General features: G+C 46.8%; 1 long non-coding RNA gene across 1 annotated transcript; it reads right to left on the bottom strand.

Moving 5' to 3' along the window:
- Window positions 1–2,116: 2,116 nt before the first annotated feature.
- Window positions 2,117–10,014, bottom strand: LOC311517491. The gene is made up of 2 exons (XR_014710718.1): window positions 9,878–10,014; window positions 2,117–2,505 (listed from the first exon to the last, which is right to left on the bottom strand). It is a non-coding gene; the product is annotated as an uncharacterized lncRNA (long non-coding RNA).
- Window positions 10,015–14,573: the final 4,559 nt, after the last annotated feature.

Raw genomic sequence — 14,573 nt, 5'->3', positions numbered from 1 at the left:
ATATGCTTGAAAAACTGGAGTACTTTTCTTAATTAAATCTTGATAATCTGGGTTACTAAGAATGACAGTCTCATTTTCAAAAACAGGTATCAGTGATATTGTTGTATGTCCAATAATCATGGGTACTTGTGGCTTAAAAGTTTGGATTTGTGACCACATATCTAATCTGACAACCACATATCTAATCTGACCAGAATAAAATTCTTTGTGATTAGTTACTACACATTATTGTGTAGTAACTCTGTCCTAGGTCACCCACTCCATGGGAGATCCCCACTTAGTTGCACTGGACATGACACCAGTGTTGCGTTGACTTTCAGTAGGTTCCATTGGCACCTTTCCACTTGGCCACATAGTGCGATTGTTACCATAGGCGTCAACTTTTCCTGGCTCCGGTGGGTGCTCACATCCTCCAACACCCGGCCCTGCCCCGACGCCGCCCCTGCCCTGCCCTCATTCCAACTCCTTCCCTAAAGTTCCCGCCCCAACCCCACCCCCTCCCTGCCCCTATTGAACTCCTTCCCCAAATCTCTACCCCGGCCCCGCCTCTTTCCCAAGCACGCTGTGTTCCCCCTTCTCCCCACTCCCTCCCAGCACTTGCCGCCATGAAACAGCTGTTTCACAGCAGGAAACGCTGGGAGCTAGGGGGAGAAGTGGCATGCTCAGGGGAGGAAGCCGAGGTGGAGGTGAGCTGGGGCAAGGGGCAGGGTGGGGAGCTGCTAGTGGGTGCAGAGCACCCACCAATTTTCCCCCATGGATGCTCCAGCCCTGGAGCATCCATGGAGTCAGTGCCTATGATTGTTACCTCAAACACATTACATCTACAGTTCCATTGATGTCCTTTTTGAGAGGAACAAGCAATCCATGGGACTTTCCATGTTTGGGCATGGTGATGATTTCATTTGCTCCCTGTAGATGCTATCTTCTAGGTGACCTATGGAGTGGACAGTGGCTTATTGATTAAATACATCCTTATTTGGATTGAACATGGGTAATGATAATGTGAAAGAGACATATAAGGATTTTGAATTGTCACATATCTTATTTAAATAACACATGTCATAATATGGAGGTGGAGTCACAGATCCCTAGTATCTAATTGCACCAAATGATATTCTTTGACACTTAATTTGGCATTTGACTTTCTCTTCTCCATATTTTTGAATATAATGTGGACAACACCAATTAAGATTTGTTTATTCCTAATTAATTTTGGCACCTTTCTCAATTTTAAGAATTGTAAAGTATTATCAATAGTGTTTATTACATATTTACTATATGCTGAACAAATAATTTTTTCCATGTAGTGATTTTTTCCTGATTATTATATTATCAATTGACTAATTTTTATCTGAGCTTCTTTAAATAATTTGGTTATTTCATGCATTTTATACACCATGAATCATTCTTCAATTGCTAAACCATAAATTTCCTTTAACATGGGATTAATTAAGTTGTTAGCTTCTTCCTGAAACACATAATTGATATTTTTTAATTCTTCAACATCCACCTTATTCCAAATTGACACTCCTGTTTCAAATAAACCTGTAATACTGTTTAAAATTCCAAAAGGATTAATTTTTCATTAAGGTTGATCTTTATATTGAAACCTACATTGGCAATATCTTGTACTTATTTTTAAGGCCACAATTCTGTCACGAAGGTCAAGGAGGTCACGGATTCCGTGACTTTCCAGGACCTCTGTGACTTCTTCTGGGGCAGGACTGGAGCAGCTGTCAGCCCTGGGGCTGCTGGAGCAGTGGCCGCCAGAACAGCTGACCAGAGGCCAGCCCCAGGGCCACCAGAGCAGTGGCTGGGGTTGGGTCAGCCCCCCTGGGGCTTGAGCAGCAGCAGTCAGCCCCTGCCACAGGAGCAGTGGCGGGGCTGGAGCAGCTGCAAGCCCCAACAGTGTTCTCTTTGTGGCCCCCTCTCCCTCTGAGGGTATTTTTAGTAAAACTCAAGGACAGGTCACGGGCAATAAGCAAATATTCATGGAAGCCCGTGACCTGTCCATGACTTTTACTAAAAATACCTCTGACAAAATCTTAGCTTACTCGCTGTTGATAAGCAGTAACCTTATCCATAAGAAGTACTGGAAAGAAGGACATAACCTTAGTGTTCTTACAACAACTAAATTCATTCATTTGTCAATTAGATAAATTTAACACAACAGAGATATGCATACATTGCATTTGATTGACCAATACCCTGGTATAGGCATCGCAGTGAGACGCCTAGCAGGGCCTTCTTGTAGAACTAGACATTCTTCTTCGAGGGGTGTCCCTGTGGGTCCTCCACTCTAGGTGTCGGTGCATCCCTGCGCCGGAGAGCAGAGATTTTTTGCAGCAGTACTCGTTCGGGGGAAGGGCATGCACAGGAGCTGTCTCGTGCACCTCCTGTAGTGCGCCGCCCTCCCCCCTCCCGCCCCTGACCGTTCTCTCAGTTCCTTCTCAACTGTCCTCGGCTGCAGACAGAGCTCCACAGCAGTGCTCTCCTTGATATTTTCTGGGGAAAAAAAAGTTACAAGTTACATAGGAACTTCATATAAGTCTATACTTAGTTACATAGTTTTGTTAGTTCCTCTTAGAGGTTTTTCTTAAAAAAAATTTTTTTTTCATTACTTAGTTCTCCATTTAGGAATAGCTCTATGGCTTACCACTGCAATTAACTCCCACCCTCATCTATCGAGAGCGGGGAAGAGGCTTAATTGAAGTCATGCCAGGCTCAACGGGGTTTAAAAAGTGTGACTCCTGTCGTGAATCGATGCTGGTCTCTGACAGCCCGCATCCTGCATCTGCTGTCTGGGAGAAACTCATATCTCCCAGAAATGCATACATTGCAGCAACTTGAAGTCAAGAGCAAGATGTGATAGGGATCTCCATTTGAAAATGCTTCTGATGGAGAAATCCTTCCAACCTCTGCAAGAGACGTCCTCTGGGGAGTCTCATAAACCATGATCCCTAAGCAATGATAAGGCTCCGACTTCCAAAACTATCAGGAAGTGAGCCTCAACCTCTCCAACAAGGGACTCTCACAAAGAGAGCTTTGCCAGCAAGGTCTTTACCCTCAGTGCTCCACTCATCCACTCCACCATCCCTCTGCTGAGTCCCAATGTGCAGCACTGGAGTCGAAATGTCAAGTCTCCCCCACAGCACCGACTACCCCGGTGCGGAGTGCAAAACAGGCAGCGGCACCACGATCAGTGCTGCCGTCACCGGCACCAACCCCAGACTTGATGCCTGCTAACAAGCCGAATCCGGCACTGGTTAGTGCTCCAACGGTCAACCACAACCCCCAGGCGGGACCAATACAATGCCTACATCATGCTGACATAGCAGTTTCTTTGGTACCGCAGTAACCACTGCTCGGCACTGAACACTCCCTGAGCTGCATAGCACGGTACCATCCTTCATCGCCTGCACCACTCTCCATGCATAGTGGCAAGGAAGGAGACATGCAGGTCAACCACATCTCCTCCCAACGTTCATCCCCATCACAGAGGAGACCTACATGGAATGCTATGAAGCCTAAGCCTCATCCCTCCGAGCATTCACAGCCCTGGTATGCACAACACTGGCCTTACCCATTGCCACCTTACCCCATGCAATGGCCACAATGGGGTCCTTGAGCCACATACTAGAACCTATATTCTGCCCCCTCTTCCCCAGCCAGAAGAAGATTCAGAGTACATCCCTCCTTACCACTCAGAGAAACCTCTGACCCCCCCCGAGACCGAGATAGAAGGGGAAGAGAAACTATCACAGGCAGACCTGGATGATTCACCACCTGCCCCACACTCATCTTCCACACCAGAGGAAGTGGTGACGCCATCTATCCGGACGGCGCTGGATGAGCTGAAACCATTCCAAGAACTCTTCAAAAGAGTAGCAAACAGCCAAGAAACTGCCTTACATGAGGTGCAGGAGAAACAACATAAGTTGTTAAAAATCTTACAGCCGGCATCATCAGCCAAGATCACCTTCCCCATGGATGAGTCTATAATGGAGCCTGCGGAGGCCATATGGCAAACACCAGCATCAGCACCACCCACCAACAAAAGGGCTGATAGGAAATACTTTGTTCCTGCCAAAGGCATAGAATTTTTGTTTTCACACCCTCAAGCCTGTTCTTTGGTAGTAGAAGCTGTCAATCAGCGCAGTAAACAGCCCCATTTCTGCTGCACACCACAAGATAAAGAACGCAAGAGACTGGACCTCTTTGGGTGTAAAGTTTACTCATCAGCCGCCCTTCTGCTCAGAGTTGCCAATTATTCTGCTCTACTAGCAAATTATGACTACTCTAACTATAGTAAATTACAAAAGCTCGTGGAAGACCTCCCCGAGCACAAACATCCTCAACTCAATGCCGTTATTAATGAGGATCAGATAATAGCCTGCACAGCGCTGCAAGCCTCAATGGATGTACTGGACACAGCTGCCCGAACAACTGCAACAGCTGTGGTCATGAGAAGAACATCGTGGTTGCCAGCTTCAGTTGAAAGAACTACAGCTAAAAGTGGAGGACCTCCCCTTCGATCGGGATAAACTGTTCTCATCTCAAACAGACGACGTCCTCCCTACCACGAAGGCCTCCCGAGCAGTGCTGCGTACACTAGGCGTACACCCACCACCTGACAAATGCCCATGCTTTACACCATACCAGAGGTCACGAGACACCTCGTTTAACCGTCAACAACCACGATACTTCGTTCAGAACAGACCCAAACAACGGGCTCAGAGACAATGAGATCCACAGAACTAGGCCCTGTCCATCTACATCTAAGCCACAATTTTGAAGTATTTGTTGAGGGTAGGCACAACCTCCCCACACCTCGAGCGCCAACAGATACCCCATCCCACAACTTTGGTAACTGCCTACGCCCCTTTTACTGTGTCTGGGCTGTGATAACAGATCATTGGGTATTGGATATCATACAATTATGGCTACACCATCCCTTTCACAACCGTCCTCCCCTCTCCCATTCCCTGTCCCTCTCACGAATACCTTCTGCAACAGGAAGTAGACCACCCCTTACTGCTGGGTGCTGTATAACCCGTACCACACCAATACCAAGGGAAGGGGTTTTACTCCAAATATTTCCTGACAGAGAAGAAAGGAGGAGGATGGAGACCAATCTTAGATCTCCAAAACACAACAGGTTTTGTATGCAACCACAGGTTCAAAATGGTCATTCTGGCCACAATAATCCCAGCGCTAGAAAAAGGTGCCAATCGACAAGAAATGGAAGGCGTGCTGAAGACCACAATAGACCTGTTTCACCAGCTAGGTCTACAGATAAATGAAAATAAATCCACCCTGGAACCAACCCAGTGATTGAGTTTATCAGAGTGACCTAAACTCCATACAAGCCAAGGCAATATTACCAACCACAGATTCACTACATTGTCCAAACTTATTTCCACAGTAACCATCAGCCCACAAACTTCAGTGAGGACATGCCTTCAGATTCTGGGATATATGGCAGCTATGACTTTTGTAGTAAAGTTTGCCAGACTCCATATGCGCTGTCTGCAGTACTGATGGAGTACGGTCTATGCACCCAGCAAACACTCTCTCAACAGATGCGTGACTACCACCAAGGGTTATCCTCTCCCTACAATGGTGGACACAACCAGGGAATGTATGCTCATGGATTCCCTTTCAAGAAGACTCCCTGTCAATGACTATTACAACAGACACCTCCCCGATATTCTATGATTCTATGATAGCTTGGGGTACCCACTTGCATCACCACAATGTACAGGGCAAGTTGTCTGTGTCGGAAACCCAACTACATATCAATCTCCTGGAACTCCGCGTGGTACAAAATGCGTGCTGCCACTTCCTCCCACTCATACGACACACCTCAATCTCTATTCTCACCGACAATGTGGCATGCATGTTTTACATGAATAGCCAAGGGGGAGCCAGGTCTCACTCGCTATGTGTAGAAGCCATGAACTTATGGAACTTGTGCATCTGCAACAATATAAACATCACAGTGTCATACCTACTGGGATGCCAAAACACTACAGCTGACAACCTCAGCAGTCACTTCTCATGGGAACACGAGTGGGGAAATCCACGACGGTGTTCTCAGCACAATATTCCAAAAATGGGGTCACCCAGTAATTGACCTGTTCACCACAGAAACGACTACAGATGTCCCCTCTTTTGCTCCAGGGTAGGCCTCACACTGGGATCATTAGGGCACACCTTCCTTATCCCCTGGAACGCGTCGCTCATGTACGCCTTCCCGCCGATACCACTGATCCCATGGGTCATCTGCAAGATACGACTCGACAGAGCATACATCATTCTTATTGTCCACCCTCCACCCAATTACACAGTGCTTTCTCTCAGGCATACAGAACATGTACCCAGAAGTACACCAACCTACACCACCATGGGATCTCAATCTTGTGCTCAAATATTTCATAAGACCACCCTTTGAACCTCTAGCAACCTTTTTGCTCTTACATATGTCAATGAAGGTCGCATTCCTAGTGGCAATCACGTCTGCAAGACATGTCAGTGAAATAGGAGCGTTGATGGCTGAACCACCGTACACGGTATTTACCAAAGACAAAATCATGTTATGTCCTCACCCAAAATTCTTGCCCAAAGTGGCTACACATTTTAATATTAACCAAATGATACACTTCCCTGCCTTCTATCCCAAGCCACATAAGGATTCTCGAGAAACAATGTTACACATGCTAGATGTCAGACAGGCTGTAGCCTTCTTGAACTAAACCATTTCGCAAGTCACCAAGACTATTCGTCTCTACAGTAGAGCACTCCAAAGGCTCTACAATATTGACCCAGAGACTCTCCAAATGGGACCCTTCCTGTATTCAAACTTGCTGCCACCTACATAACAAAGAACCCCCTGTGGGCATCAGATCCCACTCAACACGAGCCATGGTGACATTGATTGTATTCTTGAACAATGTCCCCTTAATAGACATTTGTAGAGCTGCAACCTTTGACATCAGAGCACACTTTTGCAAAGCATTATGCTATCACCCAAGGCCTTGTCTCAGATTCTATTGTTGGCCTCACAGTGCTCTCATCACACACTTATACATAACTCCGAACCCCTGCCACCCCTAGTGGGATACTGCTCTACAAGCACCTAGAGTGGCGCACCCACAGGGACACCACTCGAAGAAGAAGAAGTAACTCACTTTGTGCAGTATCAATGGTTCTTCGAGATGTATGTCCCTGTGGGTGCTCCACTACCCATCCTCCTCCCCTCTACTTTGGAGTTCACATGGCGAGCTCTGCGATAGAGAAAGAATGGAGGGCACAGTCGGGAGTGCATGTGCTACAGGAGGTGCCAACGGCTGCACAAGACAGCTCCTGTGCACACCTTTCCCCCGAATGAGTACTGTTGCATTCCCAACAGCTGTAAGCATGTTTGGAACACTTGCCCAGTAAAATGTTTTCCTCTGTATAACTCAACCCTAGCAGGGAGTCCCCAATGAGATAAGATTTGTTCCACCAAAATTGTAGCTGTGGTTTGCAGTATTTACCTTAAGGGGAAATTCTTCCACCCACTTAGAGAATGGATCAATAAGAACAAGAAGGTATTGGTTTCCCTTGATCACAGTAGTTCATCTATGAAAAAGCAATATGCCTCTGATTTTTCCCTCTCTTGGTATTGACACCTCCTCAGCAGTTATTGGGAGTGGACCACATCCACCCTGATTGAATTGGCCTTGTCAACACTGGTTCTCCCCTTGTAAAGTAACTCCTGTCTCTTCATGTGTCAGATATTTATGCCTGCATCTGTAATCTTCACTCCATGCATCTGAAGAAGTGGGTTTTTTACCCATGAAAGCTTATGCCCAAATAAATCTATTAGTCTTTAAGTTGCCATCGGACTCCTTGTTGTTTTTGTGGATACAGACTAACATGGTTATCCCTCTGAAACTTTGTAAGTATACTCTGTATGCCATTATCTAAAACAATGATGAAGATATTGAATGGAACCGGTCCCAGAACTGATCCCTGCAGGACCCCACTTGTTTTGCCCTTGCAGCATGATTGTGAACTACTGATAACTACTCTGTGGGAACAGTTTTCAAACCAGTTTTGCACCCACCTTATAGTAGCTCCATCTAGGTTGCATTTCCCTAGCTTGTTTATGAGAAGGTCATGCGAGACAGTATCAAAAGCTTTACTAAAGTCAAGATATACCACATCTACCACTTCCCCCACATCCACAAGGCTTGTTACCTTTTTTTGACAGAGTATCAGGTTGTTTTGACACCATTTGTTCTTGACAAATCCATGCTGATTGTTACTTACCAAGTTATTATCTTCTAGGTGTTTGCAAATTGATTGCTTAATTATTTGCTCCATTATCTTTCCGGGTACAGAAGTTAAGCTGACTGGTCTGTAATTCCCCCAGTTGTCCTTATGTCCCTTTTTATAAGAAGTTATGTCAGTGGGCATGGGCAAATTCATGATTGCATCTGCTTTCTATTGCGCTCATGTTCTACCTACTTGAGACATGATAATAGAGAGACAAAGTGGGTGAGGTAATATCTTTTAGTGGACCAACTTCTGTTGGTGAAGAAGAGCTCAGTTTGGCTCAAAAGCTTGTCTCTCTCATCAACAGAAGTTGGTCTAAAAAAAGATATTATCTCACCCATTTTGTCTATCAGTTTATCTTTTGGTCATCTAGGAAACCACCTCAGGTGGTGATAAGGAAGGTTTCCTTAGAAACTTGAAATGGTCCTTTCTGATTAGCCCCTTGTCAAGAGTTATTGGGAGTTATTTCCACTGCAGAGAAGAGAGAGTGTTTAAAAGAGGAATTTCCTTTTTAAATGCTCTTTGAACAAGCCAGGGAGTGGACACAGCAGAGGCACACAGGGGAAAAGCCCGCCAGCAATATGAAATAAACTGAGTGCATCAGGTAGAGGAAGGGAAGAGCTTTAGGCTTTGATCATGCAAATTGCTCTGTGGGGGTGGACTCCAGAGTCATGCAGAGCCCAATGAGGCTGGATTTGCTCACCTGTAGCAGTTTACAGGTACAGCAAGGAAAGAATTGCTAACAGGTCCAGCTATGGAAGGGGCCTAGCCAAAGAAAGACCAGTGTGTTAGTGCACAGAGTTATGCAGCCTGGGGAATGAAGCAGCTAAGCAGCAAGGGAAAAAGAAAGATGGTAGGTGCAAGTCAAGATTAATCATGGCTAAGGCTGTGAGTCTCTCACGGAAGTCACAGATTCTGTGACTTTTCGGGACCTCCGGGACTTCCACAGCTGCAGCGGCTGATGTGGCTGACCCTAGGGCTGCCCGAGCAGCTGGGGTGGCCCTGGGGCCAGCTGCACCGGCCGCTGCTCCGGCAATCCCAGGCAACTGGTCCCAGGTGCTGCCCCGGAGCAGCAGTGACACCCCAGGCCTCTCCTCGCCCGGAGCAGCGGCGGTGGCAGGGCCCTGGGCCTCTCCTCGCCCGGAACAGCGGCGGTGGCGGGCTGCCTGGACGAGCGGTGGCAGCGGCGGTCGGGCCACGGGCTGCCCCCCGGCTCAGAGGAGTGGCAGCGGCAGCGGCGAGGACACGGCCGGCCTGGGGGAGTGGCAGTGGTGGCGGCGGGGCCAAGGGCCGCACCCCAGCCCAGAGGAGCGACAGCAACAGTGCCCTGGGCCACCCCCACCCCCAGGAGCCGCAGCGTCCACTGGAGCACCCCTGCCCCCAGCCCCTGAGATTTATTTAGGGGTATTTTTAGTAAAAGTCACAGACAGGTCACTGGCTATGACTTTTGGTTATTGTCTGTGACCTGGCCGTGACTTTTACTAAAAATACCCGTGACTCAATCATGGCCTTAATCATGTCTAGAGAAGAGCACGGTCTCCAGCAGCATGCCTACCTGTCAGCAGTGCTGGGAACAGCAGCTCCGCAGTGGGAGACTGCGGCAGCAAAACTCTCCTGGGATCAGCCTGACAATAAAGGTATTCGTAGCCTAGGGAAAAGGGGCTGAACTGAAGGGCAGAGCTTGTGATGTTTGTATCACTGTTAGGCGGATGTCTCATTACAATCTGTGTTCTGTTGTCATGGTGTCAGCTCTGCCTTCCAACCCTGACAACCCCTCCCCCACCGCTGCCATCACGACAGACTTTGTTCTCAAACAATGCAAACACTACACCCTTAAGTTGTTTTTTTAAAGCCAGTGAGCTATGTATGAAACAAATATCATTATCTGTGAACCTTCTTCCTTCGCAAGTCTCTCATGCGCACCCTCTGACAGTCCCTTCTGTGGGAGGTGTAACATGAGACCAACCCTGCAGATTGCTGTGTCCTTCCCGCTGAGTGCCCTTGGATTGTAAATTTCTTGCTGAAAGGACATGTCCATCTGTCTCATGCAAGTCTATGGCATTGTGAGAATAATTTACTGGTGTGGTTCCCAAGGGCATTTTTATGTTGCAGCTATTCCCACTAGTGATCGTTTCATTAAAATCTTTGCTCAGAGGGTGTATAGGGCTGTAATATTCCATTCGCTAACCCATGAAGTTCACTGATCATATGGTTTGTATTCCCTGGATGACTTCTTGCCTCTTCCAGAAAGAGAAAAATATTACGTATTCTTATATTTTCCCTCTTCTCAGCTTTTAACAAAATTAGCCCATCCCGAAAACAGGCAAATAATTAAGGCCTGTATCCATAAAAGGTAGTTAGGCACTTAAATACCTTAGGGAGCTGAGTCTAAGGGCTTAAAACTGAGAAGGGAAATATAACTATACTTCACACTTCCATAGTGCTTGCGGCCAGGGGATTTCAGAGTACTTTTCAAACATGAGTGGTCAAGTCTCAGTACGTGTATGAGGCAGGTAAGCACCATCCCCCTTTTATAAGTGGGCAAACTGAACAGGGAGTGGTCTAGCGCTATACATGGCTGGGCTGTTTCCCCAGCCAGGGATGGGAAGTGAACACTACACCCAAGTCCTCTAAAGGCCGTTGCCTCAGGGCACAATTTATTGTTTCAAAATAAAGAACAAAATAAATCAAATGCACAGAAGTTTTCCCCTTCGAATCCAATCCACAGAAATTTCCCCCTTCACCAGCAGGATCCTTGTTCCTCCTTATAGACCTCTCCCAGCCACCCACCAGTTGTCTCAGAGTCCCCGGGCGATGCTCTGGAACTGCTCCCTACGAAGCCAGGCAGGACTCTGGTGAAGTCTCCTTTCTGTGAGTAGACTGTCTTCAGGACACACAGCTCACACAACTTCCACCTTCCTGGGTCTGACCTTGGAGCATTCAGCATCCTCTGCCCCTCCGTGCTCTTCTCACAGCGAGTCCGCCCAGACCGGGTCCTGGGGAAGCCAGAGAGTCCTGCACCTCAACTTCGCAGTCAGACGTGACTCTCAGCCAGCCAGTAAAACAGAAGGTTTATTAGACGACAGGAACACAGTCTAAAACAGAGCTTGTAAGTGCAGAGAACAGGACCCCTCAGCTGGGTCCATTTCAGGGGGGCAGTGAGCCAGACAACGACGTCTGCACTTCATTCCTCCTCCCCAGCCAGCCCCAAACTGAAACTCTCTCCAGCCCCTCCTCCCCTGGGCTTTGTCCCTTTCCCCGGACCAGGAGGTCACCTGATTCCTTTGTTCTCCAACCCTTTAGCTCTCACCTTGCAGGGGGGAAGGGCCAGGCCATCAGTTGCCAGGAAACAGGGTGTTGGCCATTCTCTGTGTCCAGACCCCTGCACACACCTGCCCTCTAGGGCTCTGCAATGATCGTACACCCTTATCCCACCACCTAGATACTTAAGAACTGCATAGGGGAAACTGAGGCATCCCCACAATATTCAGAGGAAACATTAAGAACAGTCCCACTTTGTCACATCTCTCCCCCCTTCGAGACTGAACTGAGCGGGGTCACTTTAGCCAGAGACCTGGGGAAGTTTGAACCCACCAACATTCCCATGGATGCTCCAGCATCTCTCCCATTCCTTGGTGGGAGTTACATCAGGCCCTTCCAGTTTTACACCCTTCCAGTTTTACGCCCTCCCTTAGGTCAGGGGTGGTCGATAGCACTCTCATGCCGCATGTGGGAAGGCTTATGCAACCCGTGCCCTTTTGCCACCCCAAAACCCCTGGGGGTCAAACTGGGATCGGGTCTTCTCCTAGCGCTCCAGTCTGGAGATCTGCAATTCGGGCTCTCTTGGTTAAGAGCCCCCATCTTGACCTGGGCCACATACTGTTCAAGTGGTCAGTGGGGATCTCTTAACCCTTTTCAGGCCATTGCTTCATCTTGTCACAAAAGCCTGATCCAAAGGTCACACTGAAGTCAGTGGAGAGACTCTTATTGGCTCCCGTGGGCTTTGAATTAGACCCCTAAATTAGCAGAACTAGGAATACAAATCTAGGACAGTTTTCAGGAGAGAGATTTCATACACAAGTCTATAGGATGTGTAAAGCAACTGAGTTAACATTGCTCTAGGAACCTTGTTTCATTTTCATGACTGTGCACCCTCAAAGCTGTATTGACATTTGTTTTCACATTTTATATATTCACACACTCACCCAGGACATGCAATGACCAGCTGTGGACTGCTAGTGCCCTGAACCTCCAGGGCACAATAAAGAAATGAGTTGAGTTATAGCACCCAGAGCAATCCCAAACCTTCTCACTTCAATTGTTTTGTTACAACCTGATTAGTAGAGAGACAAGGTGGGTAATATCTCTTACTGGACCAACTTCTGTTGGTGAAAGAGCCCAGCTTTCAAGCTTACACAGAGCTCTTTTTCAGGTCTGGGCTACAGCAATACTGCAAACAAGCTGATTAGTGTCAGTTTCATGCTATAAAATAAAAGAGTGTCCTCTAGTGGTCAAAGACTTGTAAAGTTTAGTAAATAAAAATCGAGAGAGACAATTACCTCACCCACCTTGTCTCTCTAATATCCTGGGACCAACATGGCTACAAATAAAACGGCATACACAAATACAAATCTGTTAGTTTGTAACTGGTTTTTACTTCATATTTATCTGTTGCACATGTTTGTCAGATGCAGAATCCATTCTCTCTCTGTAGATTTTACATCATTACAGTAGATCCAGAAGGTACACCATCTCAACAGCTCCGCACCCACCCCCTGACTTACATAGAAATGACATGAAGAAGAGCTCTCTGTAAACTGGAAGCTGGTCTTTTTCACCAATGGAAGTTGTTCCAAGAAAAAGATACTATCTCACCCACCTTGACTCTCTCACAGAAATGAGCCTCAGTTAGGACCCCAGGACTAATTCCCCTCAGCTTTAGGAAGGTTCCTGTCTTTATATGGCTCAGAATTGTATGGCTTGGAGGCCATCTCTTAACAGATTTGCGGGACTGGTGAAAAAGCAGTTGTCTGATATAGATTGTCTTTACAGAACACTCAAAATTGCATTGGAAATTATAGAACTATTTTGAAGCAGTCACTTACTACAGCGGTTTGCTTACGGACAGGGTGGTCTTCAGTGAAAGTTCCAGTATTTCTTTCCCACTGTAAGAGTCTTGCCCAGAATCAGAGCTGGGGTAAGGCAGATTTCTTTGTATCTATGCCCAGTGACTAGAGGAGGACTGTAAGAAAGTCAGGGTTGAAGTAAGCAGGTGCCTTGCCATTGAAATCAATTCATTAATATTGGCTAAGAATGTGTTCCTCATTCAATCCCTCTGCAAGGTCCACTCCTAACTTGCATCTTAAAATTCCAGACCCTATAGGCAGTTTTCCAATACTTTGCCTTAGTCCCATTTACTGAAAGAGGCAGGATCGACAACCCTGAAGGACAGAGTACTCTTTATCTGTAGGTCATGTGTAGCAATTGCAATGGAAGCTTTCCCCACACCAGTATCTTAGCCTGCCTCCACACTATTCTGGAGAAGCCACGCTAGGGATTTGCTCTCTAGGCCTATTCAATCCTTGTCTTTCTACTGACAGTGCTAATGAGGAAGTGATTTTTGTGTGTGCGTGGCTGATATAGACTCCAGTCTTGTTGGAACTAGACTGAGACCACAACTCATTTCCTGTAGGCTGAAGTCAATGGAACTACTCATATGTATGTACTTAACTGTAAGTATTTTACTGGACTGGAGCTAGGGTGCACAGGCCTGATCCAAAGCCTATTGCACTCAATGGAAAACCTCCCATTGTGACCTCAGCAAGGCTTTCGATCAGACTCTTGTTGTATACCTGTGGAGTGTCTAGCACGATGGGGCCCCAGTCTCATTTGGGAACTCTCGGTGTCTACTGCAATACAAATTACCCGATACATTTGGCATGATTAAATGTAAGCCCTTGTGTGATTAGACATGCTGGGCATCTGGACTTTACATGAGAAAAGCAACGACTTGGTCATTTAATTCAATAAATGCACAGAGACCTATTCTCCTCTCACCTGGTTTGAATCAGGTGTAGACCCACTGAAATCAATGGAGAATGGTGTAAAACAGGTGTATGCAAGATACAATCAGGCACAGTGCATTATCGAATATGTTGTGTTCTATAATATTGTGTCCCAAGGAAAAATTGATCCTGATACAGAATTAAAGAGTCAAAAAACATCTCAGTTTGTTGAAGTTTTCCAAGCAG

Source organism: Lepidochelys olivacea, assembly GCF_965140295.1.
Source record: "Lepidochelys olivacea isolate rLepOli2 genome assembly, chromosome: 3".
Classification (NCBI taxonomy): domain Eukaryota; kingdom Metazoa; phylum Chordata; order Testudines; family Cheloniidae; genus Lepidochelys; species Lepidochelys olivacea.
The sequence above is the reverse complement of the archived record's forward strand: the minus strand, read 5'-3'. Positions and strand labels throughout refer to the sequence as shown.